At 37.9% G+C, this 22,793-nt stretch overlaps 1 protein-coding gene across 3 annotated transcripts in view; it reads right to left on the reverse strand.

Annotated features, from left to right (window-relative positions):
• CNTN4 (contactin 4) overlaps window positions 1–22,793 on the reverse strand; it is a 1,023,537-nt gene that overhangs the window by 773,338 nt on the left and 227,406 nt on the right. The window lies entirely within an intron of this gene.

The raw sequence follows: 22,793 nt of genomic DNA on the forward strand, positions 1-22,793 counted from the left end.
GTTTACTTCACTCTGTATAATAGGCACCAGTTTCATCCATCTTATTAGAACTGATTCAAATGAACTTTTTTTAAAACATGTATTTTTAAAAATTTTAAATTTTATCAAGGTAACCTTGATTGTTAATACTATACGTTTCATGTATACATTATACTTCTACTTTCGTATGCCCACCAAAACTCCATGCTCATCACCACAAATTTACTTTCTGTCTGTCACCTTTTACCCATTTTGCCCTCCCCATGTCCCTCTTCCAACTGGTAACAAATTTTAAAAGACACATGCACCGCTACATGCACTGTTTGTCCCAGCATTATTTTAAATAGTCAAGGAACAGAAACAACCTAAGTGCCCATGAACAGATGAAAGGATAAAAAAGATTCATATACAATGAAACACCACTCAGCCATAAAAAAGGTGAAATCTTGCCATTTGCAACAATGTGAATGGACCTTGAGGGTATTAAGCTAAGTAAAATAAGTTAGAGGGAAGAAGACAAATCTGTATGACTTCACTCATGCTTTATATATGGGATATTAAAAAAACTAATAAATAAAACAAAATAAATGAACAAACCAAATTAAACTAGCTGCCTGACTTGCTGTGTAACTACTGAGCAGTCGTTTTACCACTTGATGGCTTCTTAGTAATAACAATTTTAGAAGCCTGCGATATTCTAAGGTATTCAGATTCAGTAAGAGTGACCATTTCCTAAGAAAATATGTTACAAAGTGATTTAAAATAATGAAAAACAACTAGGAGGCATGCCACTGTTTTTGTTCATTTATGATTATGTAAAATGAATGTAACAAAACTCTTCCAATAAATCTGGCATTATGTATGCATGCTAAGTTGCTTCAGTAGTGTCTGATTCTATGCAATCCTATGGACGGTAGCCCACTGGGCTTCTCTGTCCATGGAATTCTCCAGGCAAGAACACTGGAATGGGTTGCCATTCCCTTCTCCAGGGGATCTTCCTGACCCAGGGATTGGGCTCGAACCCAGGTCTCCTGCATTGCAGGCAGATTCTTTACTGTCTGAGCCATCAGGGAAGCCCACAAATATATATATATATATTTATATTTGTGTATATATATATATATATATTTGTAGCTTCATGTCTATGTGTATGTGTCTATCCTCCAACTTTAATTATGAGTAATATAATTATCTTTTTATAATTGAAAATATCATTTTATGTGTGTGTGTGTATATATATATATATATATATATATGCCACTCAGAGGTACCTTTAACTATAAAATTCTAGTCTAACTTACATTTAAACATAGCATATTTGATTGAGATAGAAATAGAATCTTTTCTTGACTAGCCATAAATACCTTATCACTTCTTAAGCTTACACTATCGCCTGGTGGGTACCATAATAGTCATCACTTTAAGTTTCTTAATACCTTTACTTTCAAGTCAGTATCAATGAGTCTGGAAGGTAAGAACCAAACATCTTTATATTGTTTATATATTAGAAATGGAATTTTTATTGTTTCCTTTACTTTCTTAAATATTCTCCAACGATAAAGAGCCACAAATGATTCTAACAAATCTAAGGCAGTGCTTCCTGTGAAACAAAAAAATCCTATAATTAACTTAACCATGAATCATAAATACATCACTATTTGATTTTTTAAATATGGTTGGTCATCAGCTGTATATATATGTGTGTGTGTGTGTATCTCAAATCCTAATTTTCTTATATTAAGGATACCCACTGATAAGAAGGTAAATCTCTATTTACAGTTACTGGCACTATATACAACTCTAGACTACACATCAAAAACAACAGCTAAAATGAGAGTTACCCTAAAAACAAAAATGGGAAAACTGCAAGCAAGGCTTCATTCTTTATTTTCAATTATTACTAGGATCTTGGCATTTATATATATTTTTTCTTTTCTTCCAGGATGAAAGTAAAGATTACAATTATCCACTGGAATGATACAGTCTGAAATGAAAGCAGACTAACTTCATTCATTAAATTATAATTATGTTCCTCTTGTTTAAAAGCACAAGCTCTGAGGCAGCTGCCTGGGATGGGATGCCAGTTAAATTATTTACTAGCCATGTGATCATGAGCAATTCTTTAATTGGTACAAGCCTCAACTTCACCTACAAAGTGGGGAGGATAATGCTATTCAGCCTCAAAGAACAGATGAAAAGTAAGTAACATAATGTAATTCAGTTCTCAGTCCACTACTTGGCATATGGTAACCAGTGACTCTAAAGTAACATTGTTAAGAGTCTCCCATCCATTATGAAGAGTCTCATGAGGGATGTGTATACACACAAAAAATGCAGTCAGTATGTAAAATATACACATACTTCAAAGAATTCCCCTCCTTATCCACATTACTTAGTTCAAAACTCATCCCTTCCATTTTAGGAACTGTTCCCTAAGGGCACTTTTATCTAAAGAATTTACCTGTTGGATGGGCTAACATCATGAATACCTCTATCAGATTTGTTAGATGCCATGAAGCAAAAGATGATGCCAGAGACTGGAAAGCAGGATGGAAAGGTTGGAAAGTAAAGAGTAATATCTAAGATTTATCCACAAAGGTCTATGAACACCTCAGTGGATATAGAGGTGTTAGCCTTATTTAATAGCCTTATTTAAAAGGTGTTAAAGCCTTATTTAAAAGTTAAAGAATGTTTGTTTAATTCTAATTGGAATGAAATTTGACTAAGCAGATTCTTATCAGGTATAGAAGGGATTTAGCTAAAACTTCCCATCAGATGTGCCAACATACAGAGATAAACCAGGTAGAAAATACCTGAGTAGATTCCTTCAAATGGGTTAAAATCACAAGAATTACTGAATACCACCTTTGTGCTGCTTTATTCAAGCAAAAAAACCAGACATTCATGCTAGTTGATTGTACAACAGCCTCTGCCTGGACAAGAACACATGGAAAGGTTTTCATTCCGTTCACCTTTAAGTTCAGATTTCCCATGCATACAAAGCTAATACTAATTTTATTCCCACCTTACACTGTTTTTATAAAGGCAGAATGAGATAATCTATGGGGGGAAAAAAGTGTCCAGCACATCATATGCATAAAGTATTTATTTTTAAAATTAGTGAAAATTTATTAAATTTTCCAATATTATATCCTTGTCCTTGTTGGCTCAGACAATAAAGAATCTGCCTGCAATGCAGGAGAACTGGGTTCAATTCATAGGTCGGGAAGACCCCCTGGAGAAGGGAATGGCTACCTACTCCAGTATCTTGCCTGGAGAATGCCATGGACAGAGGAGTCTGGCGGCTACAGTCTCTGGGGTCACGAAAAGTCAAACATGACTGAGCGACTAACACTGTCATTTTCACCATCCTTGTCACTTACCTGCTGCTGTAATAAGTTTGTTACATTTAAATTTTAATGATGGCTTTTATTAGAAACTCCATAAAAAGCACATGTGAGAACAGACAGGAAATTAATACATGAACAAATGAATAAATAGATGAATCTACCTCTGCTTAGAAGGATTGGACAAATCTGAGTTTCGAACAAAATCAGCTGGTATAAACATAAATGCACCAGCTATATCACAATACAAAAGAACCAGAAATCCATGAATAAGTGTAGACATTCTTGGCAAAAAGCAACTATGAAGAAGCAGCAGCTGGAAAGCCTGGGTCAGAAAGGATTATTTTAATCTAGAGAAAAAAATGTCCCGATCTACACCCTGCTCAATTATTTAGAACTAAAATGTATGCTGGTAATTTATTCAGGACAAAATAATCCTTACCAAGTGACAGTTTGCTATTGTTCAGTCATCAAGCCATGCCAACTCTTAGTGACCCCATAGCCTGCTGCACACCAGCCTTCCCTGTCTTTCACTGTCTCCCAGAGTTTGTTCAAACTCATGTCCACTAGGTCAGTGATGCTATCTAAGCATCTCATCCTCTGCCGCCCTCTTCTCCTTTTGCTTTCAATTTTTCCCCGAATCGGGGTCTTTTCCAACAAGTCAGTTCTTCACATCAGGTGGCCAAAGTATTGGAGCTTTAGGTTCAGCATCAGTCCTTCCAAATGAATATTCAAAGTTGATTTCCTTTAGCATTGACTAGTTTGATTTCCTGGAGAAGGCAATGGCAACCCACCCCAGTACTCTTGCCTGGAAAATCCCATGGACAGAGGAGACTGGTAGGCTGCAGTCCATGGGGTCGCTAAGAGTCGGACATGACTGAGCGACTTCACTTTGACTTTTCACTTTCATGCATTGGAGAAGGAAATGGCAACCCACTCCAGTGTTCTTGCCTGGAGAATCCCAGGGAAGGGGGAGCCTGCTGGGCTGTCGTCTATGGAGTCACACAGAGTCGGACACGACTGAAGCAACTTAGAAGCAGCAGCAGCAGCAGTTTGATTTCCTTGCAGTCCCAGGGACTCTCAAGAGTCCTCTCCAGCACCACAATTCAAAAGCATCAATTCTTTAGTGCTCAGCCTTCTTTATGGTCCAACTCTCATATCCTTACATGCCTACAGGAAAGACCACGGCTTTGACTATATGGACCTTTATCGACAAACTGTTGTCTCTGCTTTTTAATATGCTGTCTAGGTTTGTCATAGCTTTCCTTTCAAGGAGCAAGTGTCTTTTAATTTCATGGCTGCAGTCACCATCTGCAGTGATCCTGGAGCCCCCCCAAAATAAAATCTGTCACTGGTTCTACTTTTTCCCCTTCTACTTACCATGGAATGATGGGCCCAGATGCTGTGGTTTTAGTTTTTTGAATATTGAGCTTTAAGTCACTTTTTTACTCTCCTCTTTGTTTTGTCCCTTTAGAGTCGTATCATCTGCATATCTGAGGTTGTTGATATTTCTCCTGGCAATCTTGATTCCAGCTTTTGAGTCATCCAGCCCAGCATTTTGCATGACATACTCGGCATAGAACTTAAATAAAAAGAGTGACAATATACAGCTTTGTCTTACTCAGTTCCCAATTTTGAACCAGTCCATTGTCCCATGTAAGGTTCTAACAGTTGTTTCTTGAATCACATACAAGTTTCTCAGGCGAGAGGTAAGGTGGTCTGGCATTCTCATCTCTTTAAGAATTTTTCCCAGTTTGTTTTAATCCACACAGGCAAAGGTTTTAGTGTAGTCAATGAAGCAGATGTTTTTCTGGAATTCCCTTGTTTTCTCTATATTCCAATGAATGTTGGTAATTTGATCTCTGGTTCCTCTGCCTTTTCTAGATCCAGCTTGTACATCTGGAAGTTCTTGGTTCACATACTACTAAAGCCAAACTTGAAGACTTTTGAGCATAACCTTGCTAGGATGTGAAATGAGCACAATTAACAGTAATTTAAGCATTCTTTGGCATTGCCTTTCTTTGGGATTGGAATAAAAACTGACCTCTTCCACCCTGTGACCACTATTGTTTTCCAAATTTGCTGTCATATTGAGTGCAGCACTTTAACACAGTCATCTTTTAGGATTTTTACAGAGCTTAGCTGGAATTCTATCACCTCCGTTAGCTTTGTAAGTAGTGATGCTTCCTAAGGCCCACTTGACTTCACACTCCAGGATGTCTGGCTCTAGGTGAGTGATCACACCAAATAACTTTGGTTATTTTGGTAGTAAGGCCTTTTGTATAGTTCTTCAATGTATTCATGCCACCTCTTCTTAACCTCTTCTGCTTCTGTTAGGTCTTTCCTGTTTCTGTCCTTTATTGGGCCCATCCTTGCATGAAATGTTCCCTCAGTATCTTCAATTTTCTTGAAGAGATCTCTAGGCTTTCCCATTCTATTGTTTTCCTCTATTTCTTTGCATTGTTCACTTAAGAAGGCCTTCTTATCTCTCCTTGCTATTCTCTGGAACTCTGCATTCAGTTGGGTATATCTTTCCCTTTCTCCCTTGCTTTTCACTTCTCTTCTTTCCTCAGCTATTTTAAAGTCTCCTCAGACAACCATTTTGCCTTCTTACCTTTTTTTTTTTCCCCTTAGGAATGGTTTTGGTCTCTACCTCCTGTATAATGTTACAAACTTTCTTTCACCTTCACTGGTCTCAGACAGGTATATATCTAGAAATAAACGTATATATGATCACCATCAGCTAGAAGTCTATGATGGCACTGAATCCTCCAGGGCAATATGCCTTTACATCAGTTCAGTTCAGTTCAGTCGCTCAGTCGTGTCCGACTCTTTGCAACCCCATGAATCGCAGCACGCCAGGCCTCCCTGTCCATCACCAACTCCCGGAGTTCACTCAGACTCACATCCATCGAGTCAGTGATGCCATCCAGCCATCTCATCCTCTGTCATCCCCTTCTCCTCCTGCCCCCAATCCCTCCCAGCATCAGAGTCTTTTCCAATGAGTCAACTCTTCGCATGAGGCGGCCAAAGTACTGGAGTTTCAGCTTTAGCATCATTCCTTCCAAAGAAATCCCAGGGCTGATCTCCTTCAGAATGGGCTGGTTGGATCTCCTTGCAGTCCAAGGGACTCTCAAGAGTCTTCTCCAACACCACAGTTCAAAAGCATCCATTCTTCAGCGCTCAGCCTTCTTCATAGTCCAACTCTCACATCCATACACGACCACTGGAAAAACCATAGCCTTGACTAGACGGACCTTTGTTGGCAAAGTAATGTCTCTACTTTTCAATATGTTATCTAGGTTGGTCATAACTTTCCTTCCAAGGAGTAAGCGTCTTTTAATTTCATGACTACAGTCACCATCTGCAGTGATTTTGGATCCCCAAAAAATAAAGTCTGACACTGTTTCCACTGTTTCCCCATCTATTTCCCAGGAAGTGATGGGACCAGATGCCATGATCTTCGTTTTCTGAATGTTGAGTTTTAAGCCAACTTTTTCACTCTCCTCTTTCACCTTCATCAAGAGGCTTTTTAGTTCCTCTTCACTTTCTGCCATAAGGGTGATCAGTGGTAAACAAACACATGGGCTCTGAAGTAAGATAAGGTTCTAAGCTTCACCTCTTTTCTGCTACATCAAGATTTGCTCAAGCAAATCTTTTAACCGCTACCATCTCAGTTTCCTTAATTGAAAATCAAAAATACTATTAACCACCTTGAAAGATTCTTGTGACAATAAAAGGATAAATGAAAACTATCAGGCATATAGCATGTATTCAATAAATTTTGTCTACTATTATTGCATTATTTGAACATAAAAAGATAGAGGAGGTGAAAGAGACACCATTCACTGACTGTACATATTCTAAAAAGTCACTGTATTTAAATTGTTTCTCCTTACATCTATCCTCTTAAGTTATCAGTGGCATTTTCCATCACTGAATCAGTAGGTATTTCTTATAAGTGTTTACTTCCTTCTCAGGTATTTAAAACCCAACCTGAACTTTCCATGGGAGGTAAAAGTCATACAGATATTAAATTATCCATGTTTATTTCCACAATTTCCATTAGCTTGTGGCTTGACATAATTTAGTATTAAAATCCAGGTTATTACACTTAATACTATGCAACAGATTACATTTAAATGCATTTTCCAGTGGAAAGTGGGATGAATTTCTAATCATGCTGTCTATCTACAAGCAAACAAATGGTCATTTGATGCTTTTGTCATTATCATGACGTACAATACCAACCACAGAGATCACTAATGGGTTCCCACACATACACTCAAGGTAAATAACAATACAACATGATACATAACAGGCTTTAGAGTTATTAAGAGATAATCACATCCCTGGGACCTTCGCTGGGCGCAGTAAGTGGCACTGCTAAAATACGATTATCTCTCGATAAAGAGGGTCCTTGCAGTTTTCACAAAGGGAGGAAAAAAATTCATTACCATAGGGAAAATGTTCATTCATTATACTGAAACATAAATTTCACAATGTAAGCTAATGAAGAGGGCTCTCCCTGTGATGACAATATTACAGTGTATGAGGCTTCATATCAAGGTTACGCAGGTACCATCACCTTGAAGAATCTGGATTCAAGAGCCATTTTCTGGGAGACTAATTTCTAGGGTCTTGACTACAAGTTAAACAGGGCTGGAAGATGCTTAAGGCCCTAGAGATCTAATCTATTTGAGACTGAGAATAGCGATGGGAATGGCTTATGCAGCTTATCAGCTGTAAAGTTAGAGACTTGAGATACTAAGCTTCCAGAATTGTCCTGATGTAACATAATGAGACAAGATCACCTGAGGGTGTAGAGACAGATGTTTGGTTTCCACAAGGTCCCAGGACAAAAAACCAGTGTCAAAGTAGGGAAGGGTGACAGGTGGATTTAGACTTAGGAGAGCAGGAAAAAGAAATAGGCATGAGTCATTGGCACTGTTCTCAAGGATGGAAAAAAGGATGGCACTGTTCTCAAGGATGGATATACAAGATAGAGCATTACTGAAGGGTTCTAATAAGCAAGAAAACTCTGCTCACCTAAAATTACTCCGAATGGTGCTATTTTCTGATCTCCCTAACTCACAAAAAATAGACAAAAGTTACCTTCTTGAGTCTCCATTTACTCATCAATAAAATGGGTTTTTAAAAAGCTCTCCTCAGAGTTACTGGGAAAAGTAAAGAAAATATTGAGTATGAAGATACTTACTCTGTATGAATAAAACACCCTATATTTATCATACATTATTATTTAGAAGGATTGATTACATAAACTTTAAAAATGGGGTGAGAATACATAATTTCTCAAAGGCTCTGCCAGTGGTATAACTTAAGCTTATTTGTATTAAAAATAATATTAGTAAAGGATACATAACAATTAATTTATTGTAATATGCTTGGAATTATAAGCTTGGTATTTTGGTCCCAAAGATACTATCCTCAAAAAATCTACAGTCTTAGAACATGTGCAAAGGTGTTATTGATCTTAGCAGTTTACTCTCAAAGAAATCAAAAATTCTATTGGTCTAAATCAGTGATTATCAAACAGAGGCAACTTTGCATCCAAATCTAGAGATATTTTTGATCACCATAATTGGGGAATGGAGGTGGGGGTGGTTTGCTCTGGCATCTAGTAAGTAGATGACAAGAATGTTGCCAGACCTTCCATGAAACACAGGACCCTATTCTCTGTTCTAAATATAGACACTAAATGTTATCACTTAACTCATAATTTGAATGACCTGCATCATTAGGCACCCTCATCTACAATTCAGTGCTGTGATAAACTACCTCATCAGCCTCTATATCCTACGAATAGAGATGGAAAATAATTTTCTTTCAATTATTGAAGCCCATATCCAAAGGCAGGCTCTTTAGCCCTTTAAATTTCCATTATGAACAATTATCAGTTTGACTCAATTCAATTCTGTCTTTCCCGATGGGAAACCATAGGGGAAGAGTCAATGTGTTGGCAATCTGCAAAACCAGAAAGTGAAATTTGCAAGGGTTCCCCATTATCACAGAAATTTGGCACAGCTGTAATGACAACCTGTCAGTCTCCATTCCCAAGTCATATAAACTCCAATGCCTGGCATTCCACCACAGTCTAATGTGTCACATTATGTGACATGATATGAAAATATATTAGACACTTAGAATTTTATATTTCCTATAAGTGCCTGCTCTCTATTTCAGTTATACCAACACAGGGGGAATAAAATACCTGTATTTCTGCCTAACAAACAGAAGACAAATGAAAGGAAGCCAGAATTGCAGAAAGTATTAATAACTATAGATGTCAGAGTCCAAATATTTTCACATGGATAATTTCATAAACTTTTAGATGAAATACAGTATGGAATAGTGGCTGACAGTATAGAATATGGCTTTCAGAATTCAGATCTCCACTTTCTAGCTGAGTGACCTTCAGGAAAATACTTCTCTGTGCCTTACCTTGTTACCTTCCTCATGTATTAAATGAAGGTATTAATCCTATTTGCCTCACAGGGCTGCTATAACGATTATATAAATAAATGTTTAGAAAGTGTTTAGAATCCTTCCTGATACACAGTAAAGACTATGAAGCTATCAAGTGGTTGTTTATAGTAAAAAGAAACACCTTGATAAAGCAGAAGATATGATCCCATTTTACTGGAGAAATAACCTAAGTTCTACAAGTATAAGGAACTCTTCGCAGATTCACTCTTTCCTTGAGTCTGCTCAGCACTGCCCTGTTTTCATAGCTGCATGGACCTCAGAGTGCTGTATGAGAGCTCAACTCCCGGAGCATGTTAAGAAGTACATAGCACACCACTATATGCAGCAGGCGAAGCAACAGAGGGGTGGGGTGAAGGAAACAGTCTGGAGGCCTGAAAGGTTCAAAATCTGGTCCCTCCAGGCAGAATTTTTGTTCATGGCCTTAAGCGACTTGTATATAAAGGAAACCACAGTAAGGGCTCTGAACTCCAATTTCAATCTTGAAAAATAAAGGTTATAGGAAATCTCAGTTTTCAAAAATATGGTCATAAGACTTCGAGGGGCACACATCGTTATTTTTATTTTCAGAGCAGTTCAATATAAATCTATGGGCGCGTGCATGCATGTGTGTGTGCTCAGCTCTTTGTGACCTCACGGACTACAGCCCCCCAGGCTTCTCTGTCCATGGAACTCTTCAGGCAAGACTACTGCAGTGAACTGCTATTTCTAGGGCCAACCCAGTGATTGAACCTGCATCTCCTGTTCCTCCTGCATTGGCAGGCATATTTTTTACTACCACACCACCATGGTACCTAGTTAATGTGTGTGCAATTATTTACAGATTTGTTTTAATGTTTATTTTCCATTGATGACAAGTTTTCATCATTTATATTACTGGTGTAAGCATTTTTCAGATCCAGAATTAGTTTAAAAATCCATTAAATTTATAGAATATGTTAAATAGACAAGAGTAAAGATGGTATGCAGCTATGGTGAGGTAAGATACAGTAAGATAAGATAAGATATATGGTAAGATATAGTCAAAACTATGGTTTTTCCAGTAGTCATGTAAGGATGTGAAAGCTGGACCACAAAAAAAGCTGAGCACCAAGAAACTGATGCTTTCGAATTGATGTGCTGGAGAAGACTCTTGAGATTCCCTTGGACAGGAAGGAGACCAAACCAGTCAATTCTAAAGGAAATCAATCCTGAATATTCATTGGCAGGACTGATGCTGCAGCTCAAGCTTCAATACTTTGGCCACTTGATGTGAAGAGCCAACTCACTGGAAAAGACCCTGAAGCTGGGAAGATTGAAGGCGAGAGGAGAATGGGACAAGAGAGGATGAGATGGTTGGATGGTATCATGGATTCAATGTACATGAGTTTGAGCAAACTCAGGGAGATAGTGAAGGACAAGGAGGCCTGTTGTGCTGCAGTTCATGGGGTCGCAAAGGGTCGGACATGACTGAGTGATTGAACAACAACAATGGTAAGATATATTATCCTGGTACATAACTGTCCAAAATTTGAGGACTATTGATATTTGAAAGGGAAATTATATATGAATATGTGAGCCCAGAATAAAAAGAGTTTCAAATATGGCCCCTGTTTTTCACCAGAAGCATCAATTTATTCTGGCTTTCTGGAAGAGTACTACTTTCCACCAATCATATTTGAGAACTGCATTCCTTTCCACATCTATGCTAACTCATGGTCCAGAAAGAGATCTATGTAATAGTTTTCTTTAATGACATTTGCACTAACTGCACAATGACGTATCGTGAAAGGAAAACACAACCAAAAGGAAATACAAAGCATGACCATGGTTTTCTTCCCTAAGGAGGGAGAGACTTCCTGATGCAAAAAGACCAGTGTCCTCTGAACAAAGGGCTGCTGGATGCTAAAGCAAACCTTAAAGCTCAGTAAATGTTTACAATATCAGCAAATATTTTGCAGTTATCATGAAGAACGAAATAGTAACTAGACAGCACAAAGGGGATGAAAGAAATGATATTTTATGACTTAGTGAATTGAGCTACACACACGATAATTTCCAGGATTGATTTCCTGTCTACTTTTGAAGCAAACAGCCATCAATTTAGAAATCTATGCAGAAGTACGTGAAGAATGAAAACATTTTCCTAGTCAGTGGCAAGTTTTTTTTAGCATTCTTGAAAATAAACTTAGAACTTTACACACACAGACATACACCCTTTGATTCTGAGGACTGTATAGCTCATGCCAGCATGAAATTTCCCTAGTTCACTATAAATCAGTTATGACTTAACAAAACTCCAGGATAGGCACTCGGAGAAGGCAATGGCACCCCACTCCAGCACTCTTGCCTGGAAAATATCATGGATGGAGGGGCCTGGTGAGCTGCAGTCCATGGGGTCGCTAGGAGTCGGACACGACTGAGCGACTTCACTTTATTTTTTCACTTTCATGCATTGGAGAATAAAATGGCAACCCACTCCAGTGTTCTTGCCTGGAGAATCCCAAGGATGGAGGAGCCTGGTGGGCTGCCGTCTATGGGGTTGCACAGAGTTGGACACGACTGAAGCGACTTAGCAGCAGCAGCAGGATAGGCACTGCTACTTTTGAAACCTATTGAAAAATCATCGTGGTGTCCTACATTTTCATAGGTAGGAAAATGCTTTATGTGTAGTCTAGATCCAAAAAAGCTTGGTGAACTGGTAAAAGAATAGGTTTCTCAATTAGAGAAACACTGGTTCAAAGCTAGCTATCTCATTAACTCCTATATGACCAGAGGCAAAGGATTCTCTCTTAGCTTCAATTTCTGCATTTGTAAAATGAAAGCCATAGTAACTGTCAGTGCCTGGCATGTAATATTAATTCAAAGATCATGATGGTCACTCCTATCTTTACTCTGAGTGAAACCTTACTCCTTTGTTCTGTCCTTAGAAAGAAACCAAGTCACTTAAATGAGTTCTCAGACTAAGACGGTTATTCAAATTAGGGGTCAACTTTCCTTGACAGTTAGTATGTGCTAAAGTATATTTCCTTGATGATTTGCCTAATCCCTTAAAATAATTATTTGACCTTTTCACTTTGTACCATGTTATAATTTTCTAAAAAAAAAAAAGTTAAAATACGCTAGGAGAAATTCACATTTTTGGGATAGCCTGCTTCTATTAAGAAAAACACACAGAAATAATACTTCTAGTCATGTATTTTTATCTCTGCATTCAACCTTATTTATGTCTTATCTCATGCAGCTTTTGAAAAACCCCACTGCACATCTGTGAAATACTGAGAGTTACAGAGGCAAATACCATCTTAGTAATATAAAAATAGCTTTGATCTGACAGACCACCTGAAAATCTTGGCTATCCCCAACCAGGATTCCTTAGATCAGGTTTTGAGAAATACTGCAACAGGATGCCTTGGAAGCAGAGAGAAGCTACATCTCACTTAAACAGAGAGATAAAAAGAAATAATAAAATACATGTGTGAACAACATTTAGGGAGTAGATGTCCAGAAAACACTTTTAGCTTAATTTTCTCTTCAAAAGAGTAAATAAAAGATCTCTGCTTTGCAGGGGAATCACTCCTTGTAATTCGATTTTCTGGCTGGTGGAATCAGTGAGGGTAGGGTGGGAGGACTGGATAGGGACTGGGTGACCCAGGCTGGTTCATCCCCCCTGAAAAACTACCTAGATGTAGAGTACACATAAGATTCAAGCAGATCCAAACACTTTTTCCTGAGTTTAATCTATAAGCTTTTGGGTGCAGGCTCAAGGATCTCAGAAGTCACCTGCTTCTATCCTGGCAATAGCCCCAGAGAAGCAGAAGTGAGACCCACAGAGAGACACCTAATGAGAGCACAGTGTGAACCCCTGGATTCAACTATGGCTAAACTGAATCCAGGGAATGGCAATGATAAAATTAAAACTAAAAAAAATCCAGAAGAAAGCACATTTCTGGCCCAAACAGATAAAGGCATAATACAAGTATGGACAAGTTTCCTAGTACATAAGCTTCTGGACTAGAAAATGGGAAACTTCATGCCACACAGAATACAGACATCTGGTCCAGTACATAATACATGTATGTGTCTTAAGACAAATAATCTCTTGGAAAAATTAATACAGATACATCTTCTAACTACATGCTCCATTGTCATTCTCCTCTGCCCTCACTTTCTGCTCCAAAAACTAAGGCTTCCTGATCCAGGCCAAGGCTGAGGTGCTGGAACTTCACACTAGAAATAGTGCTTCTTAACTAGTGGAGGCGTGTCCCTTCCCTACTAGAGCACAAGGGATAGTGTATGAGACATTTTTGACTGTCACAGCTTGTGGAGGGGGTTTTACTGTCATCCGGTGGGTAGAACCCAGGGATGCAGCTAAATACCCTACATTGAACAAGGACAGATCCCCAGAGCAAAATGTCAATACTACTGAAGTTGAGAAGCTCATCTCAAGGAAATAACCTTGGCATGAGAATCATTTTTTATTTTCCTAGGCTAGTACTCTCTGAATGGCCAATGCACTATCTAGACTTCTAAAAACATCTAGGCAATATTACAAAGCCCAGTATGAAGCTTTACTATTTCCCAAAGTTGTTTGTATTCATACCATATTGTTCACAGACTAAAGTGTTTTAATTTGAGTCAATGAACTAATGAAAATACACACAGATACATGAGTGTATAGGCACTTGCTTATTCAAATCAGGGTTTCAAGGCCATAGTTGCTTTGACCACAATGTTCTGGGCAGGGGGGTAGAAACTGAAAGAAATCATCAAAGAAACTTAATTTAATGGATGGACTATTTGTTGAGCTTCAAAACATGTTCATTTGGTTTGGGGCACAGCCTGACAACAAAAAGAATGGGTGATCATTTCTACTGAGGAGATCTGATAAATGGAGGAAAAAGAGACATTTAAAAGTCTATACATACAGAATTCATGCAACTTGCGGCAGAATGACACTTCATGGGAACAATCTAAGCTTTTATTTACCAGCTTCCATGAACTTCCAGGAGACCATGGCAGGCAAAGATGTTCTCCCAAATCCCACAGTTCCCATTCATTTCAAAATCCTCTCCTGTCTGTCTTTCTCTCCCCTTGTCATTTACAGTCTGTGCTCCAGAGACAGACTAATGGGGCTTGATTTTGTTACCCTAGCCAGCATTCCTACAGGAGACTTCATCCTGCAATCATCATAGTGCCAGCAGTGCGTGTCTATGAAATTAAAATGGAAGAGATTGATTCTTCAGGTATGCGCTTGCTGCTATTGACAGTCACTCCAGATCAGTTCCTCTGAGGCAAGACAGCTCGTGCACAAAAAATACCTTTGCTTATCAAGCTGAGGCTCTGTGCCGGTGAGATGGCAATTTGGGGCCCATATGACAGCAGCCAGAGATGAGCTAGGGAGCTCAGGAGAGTGAATTCTGGTAATCCTGCAGAATTCCATTAATCTGAAATACACTAATCTGAAGCTTCAAATTCTTCTCCATTTTAAAGCTCAGGTCACTTACAACATTACATAAACACAGGTGGTTCACCCAATAAAACTAAAAGACCCTGCTGACGGCATGTTTTAGGCATTTAGATGTTCAGTACATCAGGATCTGAATTTGGGTTTTTTAAACCTTTAAACATATTTTGTTGTGGCAAAATAAATTTAAAGTAAAATTTGCTATGCTTAACTACTTTTAAAAGTACAAATCAGTGCATTAAGTAGATTTACCATGTTGTGCAACCATCTCCATTATCCATCTCCTGATCTTCCTCATCATCTCTAACAGAAACTTGCATTCATTCAACAATCATTCTCTAGTCCCTGGTAAACTCTACTCTACTTTCTGTTTCTATAAATTTGACAATCTCAGGTGCCTCAGATAAGTGGCACTTTTATTGCTGTTTATCCTTGTGTGTGTGCCGGATTTCAGGTTCATTCATGTTATAGCATGTATCAGAAGTACACTCCTTTTACAACTTAATAATATGTTATTATATGTATAGGTATCATTTTGTTTAGCTATTCTCAATAATGCTGCTATCATCAAGGGTACAAAAGTACATGAGTCCCTTCTTGTTATTTAAAATTTGATTCATTTCAACTCTTTTAAAAACGTTATCTGACAGCTGCAAAGTTGTTATGAAATAAGGTAATCTAATGTTCATTTTTGTCATATGACCCTACGCGACTCCTTGTTCCATAGGGAGAGAAAGTATTTCACAAATAAGAACATTGCCACTTGGGGCTTTGAAGTTATTTTTCAAAGCATACACAATAAATAAGTTCATGTGTTGGTAATATTCTTTCTTCTCTCTATGGTCACCCCAAAATACCTGGTCCTTATCAACAGGTCATGAGTAAGTAATACTGTTTCAAATGGTCAAATTATGTGACTTTATTTCACAAGCCACTTCTCCCTCTTATAATACAAAGAGTCAAGTGACAGAGCAGAGTAAGATGTAATATTCTGAAGTTTGTGACCACACATGCCCTTCTTAACTTTGTCCTGTATTAATTATGTAGTTCCATGAATAGGAACCTAAAATATTAGGCTGTACAGAAACATAACCTCAGAGGAAATCTAGCTGTGAAAGGATAAGAATAGAAGGAAAATGATCTTAAAGTTGATACAAATAAAATTAGTAAAATAATTGTACCCCAAACACAGATTGCTAAATATTATAATAACAACTACATATCAAAAAGTGAAAATTTGTAAACCATATTTTAAGAGTGAAGCTCTTCTCATTTAAACAACAGCAGAACTCTACATTTTAAAGATGTTTACTAAGTCTTGGTCACTCTGGAAGTATTAATTTACTGAACTCTCATGGCAGTTCTGTGGGAACAAAGTATTAGCATTTTCATTTAAAGCTAAGGAAACTAAGAGTTCAAGTAACTCTCATGGGGGCACATGGCTAATAAACGGTAGAGGCAAACTTTGAGCCAGTATCTATGTGACTCCTGAGAGGAAGCTTTTTATGACTGTGTTATCTAGAATCAGCCCAAACCACATTTCACAACTGGGACAATGCTTCAAACAAATATGTGTTTATGAGGGAGATAAGAATTAACGTGCCTTGTGAATTAAAATGGGTCCCCTCAGAGACATAAAGAGGGAGTCTGCCTAGCTTGTGTTGGACAGAGCCCGAATTATCTGGTGTTTCTCCATTCTGAAAATTTAGCAACCCAACATGGCTCCACGTGGATTCATCTGACATTTCCTCCAGACCTCTCCCCTGAGAGCCCAACACTGGCTGTTTTACTGAAATATAAATATTTTATGAGTGAATGATACCTAGAATGGTCTAAAGAGAATTTCACTGTTGCTATTATAATTATTCCTAATTATAACTGTTGTTCCCTTTGGAGCAAGTAAAATCAGGGAGCACTTATGCAATCTGCTTAGAGAAAAAGACTGATAGTAATCTATAGAGGATTTATCAATGAAATGTAGACTCCTGTGTTTCTTTTTCCTATGCACTGGCATTAATAATTTTAGAAGTCAGCAGTCTAAATGGTTTTAAGTTCATACTGACATTTGCTTCAGAATAATTTATGACATCCCAAAAGTGACACAAGCATCTTAGAACAGTAGTCTTTATTAACATGGTAAATTAAAATGGAATACTGACTGATGTCTTGAGTAAAATTGACATGCCACTAACCTTAACTATACAAATAAAGTTATATTATGAAGGTCAATTATAAGAACATTCATCCACCTGGAATATACAGCAAATGTATTAATACATTAACTCTATGCTAATGTGGAATATAGGTGTTTAAAGGGAAAGCAATTGAAACCAAATATTAAAACCCTGATTCAAAGAAAAATCATAAATTTAGACACACAAGTTGTATTAATTCAGGATCTCCTATCCCATATCATCACTGATGCTGTTTCCTATGATTGTGTTGAAGGGTTTTTATTAAGTAGCTAAGACCAAAGTATTTTTTGTCTATAACACATTAACACATCTCAAGGACACCAACAAAGAGCAGAACATTTTTTAGTTTGAAGGGTCACCAGAGATAATTAATTTCCACCTTCTCATTCTCTACATGAGGAAACAAAGATCTAGAAATGCTAAAGCACAGACAGGAAGAGGGCCTCAGCCTATCTCTCACTCCAGAATTATATTCCCTACAATGTGCTTGATTTCCATTCCAGCTTTTTGTTTGCTAAGGTACTCTCTCTCCTTTTGTTCTCTAACTCGAACAGATTGTCTAAGACCAACTCTTAAAATAAGTAAAACCAAGGTAATAATTCCTAATACATAGATGTATTATGATGGACAAACCCAATGGTCTTGAAATTGTACTTGAAAAGTGTAAAAATTTATGATTTTTATATTCATAATGGCTATAACTATATTGGTTTATTGTACATATAAATGTATATTTATCATAAATGTCACTCCCTGAAAAAGTTGAACTCTTTTGAAAAGTCTGCTCTCTTTTTGGCAACCCACTCCAGTATTCTTGCCTGGAGAATCCCATGGACAGAGGAGCCTGGCAGGCCATGGTCCAGGGGGTCACAGAGAGTCGGACACGACTGAAGCAACTAAGAACGCACACACCCACTCTCTCTTAAGAAGTCAAAAATAATACAGGCTTTCAGATCAGTAAGTAGTGGTTTCTAGGTGAGCTGCACTCAACTTCCTGCTTATCATTTTTGAATATCTCTAGATAGTCTAGATGTCTAAAATTGTAACAGTAATATTTCTCTTACATGGTAGCTGTGAATAATGAATAATAAATATAAAATACAGGACAGTGCTTGGAGCCCACTATACATTTGATAATTATTGAGAAATATTAATTTTCTTTCCTCTTCCTTTTGAATCCTTCCTTCTTTCCTTTGAATATGTATAAATTGCAAAGGTTTAAATAGTACTAACACATGGGCACAAATTTAGACTTACAAAATTATTTTATTACAATAGAGAACTACTTAGTAAGCTTCCCTATAACATAATACAATGATACACAGCAGAAAATAAATCTGCCCACACACTGCTAAGCATTCTCAATTAAAATAGGGTACTTACAGTTCTTACATTTCGAGGAGAGGAATATACAAAAATCTGGATTTAGCTTAGAAATGTTTAATGGAGAATAATACAGTCACCCTATTCAAGAGAGAAGAATGCTGCGGCATTAAAAGACACTTTGCTATATCCCAGAGATTCTGACAATTCCTGACGGAGGCAGGACCAAGCTCTTCTGGTATAAGCTTCCTTTCAGATAAGAAGAGTTCTAGTAATGTCTATTTCCAGCACATTAGATCCTTCAGCATATACAATATAGGAAAGGTTGTATATTCACATGATGACATACTAGTATATTCAAGCCACCACGTTTAACATATCAGATCACACTAAGATTGATATTCAACATAATTGTAAGCTACATCAAGAGAAAACACAAAACAACAGGAAAACAAAGTCAAAAGATGAAGTGTTCTGAACTGAGTGCTAGAGGACATACCAAAGACATTTTTACTGTTAATACTAAAGTACGGGAACACTTTGAAATAATATTACTCCTTTCAGAAGAAAAGAATCGCTAGCTTAGTGGGCCACAGACTCTGAGTGCTAGCATATCAGTCCTTTTAAAGAAATTACCAGCACACTGCTTTTGGTTTACTGTCTCCCACCTTGCATTTTACCAACTGTATCGAAGCATGGAGTCTAACAGCTCCAATTTCTTTCACAGCAGCTGTGCTGTGTGAGAAAAATTGACAGATTAACTAGAAGAAAGCCTCCAAAGTCACTAGAAACTATGGCTGCCCATTAGAACAGAATCATAGACTGAAGAATACAGGGAAAGGAATGCCTCGGTGATCCAATGCACTAGCCCCAGTGGGTATGAGACTGTTACTCAGGATTTGAGTATGAGTAGGAGAGGCTCCATCCAGGAATGAAAACCTGGACAGTCATGACCAACAAACAACCTGGCTAAGGAAGGAAAGTTATGACCAACCTAGATAGCATATTCAAAAGCAGAGACATTACTTTGCCAACAAAGGTCCGTCTAGTCAAGGCTATGGTTTTTCCAGTGGTCATGTATGGATGTGAGAGTTGGACTGTGAAGAAGGCTGAGCGCCGAAGAATTGATGCTTTTGAACTGTGGTGTTGGAGAAGACTCTTGAGAGTCCCTTGGACTGCAAGGAGGTCCAACCAGTCCATTCTAAAGGAGATCAGCCTGGGATTTCTTTGGAAGGAATGATGCTAAAGCTGAAACTCCAGTACTTTGGCCACCTCATGCGAAGAGTTGACTCACTGGAAAAGACCCTGATGCTGGGAGGGATTGGGGGCAGGAGGAGAAGGGGACGACAGAGGATGAGATGGCTGGATGGCATCACTGACTCAATGGACGTGAGTCTGGGTGAACTCCAGGAGTTGGTGATGGACAGGGAGGCCTGGCGTGCTGCGATTCATGGGATCGCAAAGAGTCGGACACGACTGAGCAACTGAACTGAACTGAAGGATAAATATTTGGATTGGAAAAGTAGCTACTGATTTTTTTGGATATTTCAGTTATCATTTTCATGAATCTTTTAGTTGCCAGCTTCTTCTAAAAAATACACAACAGTAAACATACCTGCCCCTTACATAAATTAATGAGGTCAAGCTAAAAGAGACAGCAACTGCTTCACAAACAAGCATCACTCTTAACTGAGTTTAGAAATGCACACTTGTCCTTTTATGATAATCTGTCAGGTCTAGATTCAGGAGGAAGCTCTACACCTCACATTTGTACAGAAAATATATAGTGTGTTTGAGAAATATTTGTCATGTGGTCCATACAACCATGCTAAATAAATAGGGAGGACTGGTATTATGACACCTATTTTAGAGATAAATGACTTAGAGGTCTGAGAGCTTAAATGCAGTGACTAACAGCACAGGAAGTTAGGAAAGGGATGGTGTGCCTGTTTGTGGGGAATGAGATGAAGGCATGAGGAGGAGGAAAGAAGTCCTGAAAGAGAAGTTTGAGGAAGATATATATTGGCTCAACCTCAATGTAATTTGCATGTTTTCTTTTCCTTTTTTGAGTTACTTATTTTAAAAGTTTGCAACGATATACCTTTAAAAGACAACTATGGATTTACAGGGCTTCCCAGGTAGCGCTAGTGGTAAAGAACTGCCTGCCAATGCAGGAGACAGAAGAAATGTGGGTTCAAGTCCTGGTTTGGGAAGATCCCCAGGAGAAGTAAACAGCAACCCACTGCAGTATTCTTGCCTGGAGGATCCTATGGACAGAAGAGCCTGGTGGGCTATCGTCTGGGGTCACAAAGAGTAAGACACAACTGAAGCGACTTAGCATGCACCCACCTTTTACATGGAGAACCATGAGTATTATATCACATAGACTTCAGGATCTATCAGAATGGATTTCCTCCTGACTTACTGAGATACAGAATTTCCCATGGATCTTTATAACAAACCAACTGATAACTAAGAGTTTCATATCATCCAGAATAGCTAGGTTAGAGCATAATATGATCAAAATCGATGTCTTAAAGCAACTCATTTCTGGTCTCATGATTGTTGATGATGCTTGTTCACAACAGTTCTTCAGGGGGATGAAAAGCAGTATCAATAAACACTTGTAAATTCTCCACAACAGCAAGAAGGAAAACAAACTAGGGACTAGCTTTTAAATCTTTCATTCAATTGTGATTCATATCCTTTGTATTCATATTCCATTGGTCACAGCAACTCATTTGGCCTCAGTTTGGGGACAAGTAAAATCTTACCATTTGCCCAGAAAGAGACCGAGAACAAGAATATTGCATACAATTAATTCTTCAGCTTAAAATTTTTTCCCCTCATTTCATGAAAACCCTTATAGTTTTCATATACCTAAATCAATATTTATTAAGTACTTACATTTTAAGATAAACACATCCCTGATCAAGAGTCCTCTAAATTTCGTACCACTGAAAAATACCTAAGGATTACCTGAGAAGTTCTGTTATCTTAAATGAAGAGAAAGTTTTTAAGAAAGAAATGCAATTGCTTGGAACACATTTTTCTATTCAATACTTTCCATATGAGCAATTTTCCCAGTAATTCTCTAATCACACAGCTTTCCAAAGTCTTATAAATGTGCACCAGCCTTCCTCTGACATAAGACGCTGTACAGATGGCAAATGAAATGCACACTCCTCACTCCTGTGAGCATGCCAGACCACTGAAGAAAACTTATTGAAATGCTATTCCTTCTGAGTGTCCAGGAAGAGCATCAGTCATTTGTTCTCACAGGTGCACAGCTGCACTTTCTGTCAAGTCTGATTCGCGTTAACACTCGATACACTACCTTTACTGCAGATGATAAAAAGTAGATTAGCAAAGAGTCATTAAAAGCATCAATAGAAAGAAAACCCAACACTGTTTGTGTCAGTGACTGGCCTCTTTCTGCTTCTTGTCAAATATGTTTCTGTTTGATATATTTCTTCAATGGTTCCAAAAAAAATAATGAAGCAAATTATCAATATAAAATTACAAATCAAAATAGTATTCTCAGGTTGAGAGAAAGACAGAAGCAAGAGTATTTCAAATAAAGGGGGGGGAAATCAATCACCAACTCCATCCACAGTTCTTTGCTTTCTGAAGAGACTATGACTCATTCCTGTTGCTGCTGCTAGGCAGGACAGCTTGAATCAGGAATGGAGAAACAGCCTTCAATTAAAAATTCATTGAAATTTGTCAGCTCCAATAAGACATTAATGCCATTTCAAGGGGGAGTAGTAGGTGTGTTTTTTATTCAGCCTGCTTGTTGCTGATATTTTCATTCTATACTACATTCCATAGCTGTTATTTTTCATTTGCTAACAAGGGAGAAAAGAAGTGCGAAATACAGGAGGATAAAGTCAAAGGAGTTTTTTTGTTTATAAATCAAACATGAAAATTTCAAAACATATCCACTGCTTTGAAAGACAAGTTGAATAGCTATCATTTGAGAGTTAACCAGATTTGTGC

The sequence above is a fragment of the Bubalus bubalis genome, chromosome 21 (assembly GCF_019923935.1).
Source record: "Bubalus bubalis isolate 160015118507 breed Murrah chromosome 21, NDDB_SH_1, whole genome shotgun sequence".
NCBI lineage: Eukaryota > Metazoa > Chordata > Mammalia > Artiodactyla > Bovidae > Bubalus > Bubalus bubalis.